At 40.0% G+C, this 2,402-nt stretch overlaps 1 pseudogene; it reads right to left on the bottom strand.

Annotated features, from left to right (window-relative positions):
- Positions 1-1,564: 1,564 nt before the first annotated feature.
- On the bottom strand, positions 1,565-2,026 carry LOC102851670 (annotated as a pseudogene).
- Between the last annotated feature and the right edge of the window lie 376 nt (positions 2,027-2,402).

Here is a 2,402-nt window from a genome sequence, read left to right as displayed (position 1 = left end):
CTTTACTTTTTTTAAAAAATATTCATTCATTGTTGCACAATTACCTCCCCCCCCCAATCCTCTCTGTAATGTACTTCTTATTCTGGACTGTTGTCATACATATAATGCTTAATCATATATTTCTTTTTAAAAAGTTCTTTCCTTCGTCTGTTCCAATGAAGTATTCATTATTCATCCCCTCTTTTCTTCATCTCCCTAATGCCCATGTTAGTCCTGTTTTGTTTTATTATGTAGTATTTGTCCTTTTGTGACTGAGCTATTACAGTAAGCATAATGTCCTTGAGGGCCAATTCTTTTTGACATGTTGATTTTTTTTTATTCAACACTGATGTTTTATTTTCTGAACTGTATTAATCTTTGCAAAACAGCACAACAAAAAGGAGCAGTATAAAAACCAGTAGAATTTACAGAATTTCTGCACCAGTTTTCATAGACATCAGTGATTATGAAACTGGTTTCTATATCACTACTAAACTGGCTGATATCCCTCTTGGTCATGTGCACTAGGGGTATCTGTTTTGGAGCTAATCAAGACTAGTTTTTTTAATAAGCGCCAGTCATTTTTTTTTTTTAAAAAACTGATTTGGTTTGTCCAACAAAGTAAACACTTTTGGCTCTGTGGCATTTTCATTACTTTAAAAAACACTGAGAGAAAATATGGAATGTATATTGGTTTGGATTGGAACCAAATCTTGAGTTCCCAATTACCCTGAAGAACACTGACATGATCTGTAGGGCAAATTAAATACTAGTTCTACATCTCAGGATGTACAAGGCAGCTATTGTATTTCTAATGAAAACAACATTTCATTCAGAGTGTGCCCAGAGTTTGAACTCCATCATAGTTTCTGCAGCCTCTATCTTGGATTATGGTTTCCTCAAATAGGGCCATACTATTGGAACAAAAGTTTAAGACAAACAAGCTCTCTGGTATAGATTAATTTGTGTAGAGCAAGTCTCCTTGCTCTGGACCCTGGATGACCATAAAGAAATGAAGAAGCCTTGATTACTGGATGCTGAAGAAGAAGCATACTTAACTCAATCTGGAAGCAAGCAGAAACGGAGCAGCGCTCACTCACCACTTGTTCCACAACATATTTTGCTTAAATAAGGGAAATATGGTCCAGCTTTGCAATATAGCTGCCAGTCTCTCATATTGTCTTTATTAAAAAAAAAAAAATCATTGCCTGGCTAGCAATGAGACAAAACACTGGCCCCAAATTCTGATCCAACTTCTCAGTATTAAATGAAGAACAAAATAAAATCAAACCCAAACCCAGCCAACAGGAATTCAAAATTGCACAATTAGACTTGAATGTAAATTATACTATATACAGTCTGGTGTACATATCACTGAAATGGTTTTAAGAGCATGAAATACTTCTGTTGAAAGAAAATTTACCCTATATTATTCCAATTTTCATTAATTAAAGGAAAACTGACATATGTATGCTTCATCTTTACAGATATGAAAAAGAAGAGAGAAGGCAAAGCTGAGAGACACAGATGCTGCCCAGAGGTCAGCGGTGGCATTTGGTTGTTTTGGTCTTTGTACCAGCAACTCCTACACCCTGGCAGATATCCAGTCCCCCCTAGACGCCACAGTTTTCCTTGCTGCAGTCAAGACTCAAACGATGGACCCCACTCCTCCAGCAGCAAGTGCTTTTTGATGCCACTGCAGTAACAGCACTGCTGTTGTCAGAAGGACTCTCAAAGCCTTTGTAAATAAACTTCACTAGGAGATCCACACCGTTCTTATCCAGGGATTGAACTGCCTTTTCAATATCATTGGCTTTAAAAGAGATGAGCACTTTCAAGACAATGTTTCCTGCTCGATCCTTTACCGCCTGACTCTTGGTGTTGATAGGGGTGTTTTCCAGAGCTGCTTGAAGAGCAGCTGCCTTGTTCCCTTGTCGCAGGAAGGAGTCCACTTCGCCCCATCTTCCTCGTCCACCAACCTGTTCTCGTGGGACTCATCCACGTCCACCTTCCGGAACCGGGCCATCGATACCGTGTTCTTCAACATCCTGATCCCAGTGGCTCAGACCTCCTCTGAGTGTTACCTCTACAGTCCCAGCTCAGTAGGAATCTGCAGGCTTGCGCCTCCACTTCCCTCTTCTGCTCTGGGGCGTCGCCGGTGCCGGTAGACAGGTTGATTTTTATTTATTCTTTCCATATTCTTTTTTTTTAATTTTTTTTTTTTTTTGTGTGTGTGTGTACTGTCAAATCGGATCTGACTGGTACAGGAGGAGATTGATTGGCCCTCCTTCAGCAGTGCATCTGGTGGATTCGAACCATGTGCCTCTGGGATTGCAGTGCAGCCTCACCAGAGCTCCCCTATTCCTTCTATATTCTTGTGATGCTTCTTGTACCAATCAAGATTTCTGCCCATAGACTCCTCT

This window comes from Elephantulus edwardii, unplaced genomic scaffold (genome assembly GCF_000299155.1).
Source record: "Elephantulus edwardii isolate Elephantulus edwardi_28Jun2011 unplaced genomic scaffold, EleEdw1.0 scaffold00306, whole genome shotgun sequence".
Classification (NCBI taxonomy): domain Eukaryota; kingdom Metazoa; phylum Chordata; class Mammalia; order Macroscelidea; family Macroscelididae; genus Elephantulus; species Elephantulus edwardii.
The sequence above is the reverse complement of the archived record's forward strand: the minus strand, read 5'-3'. Positions and strand labels throughout refer to the sequence as shown.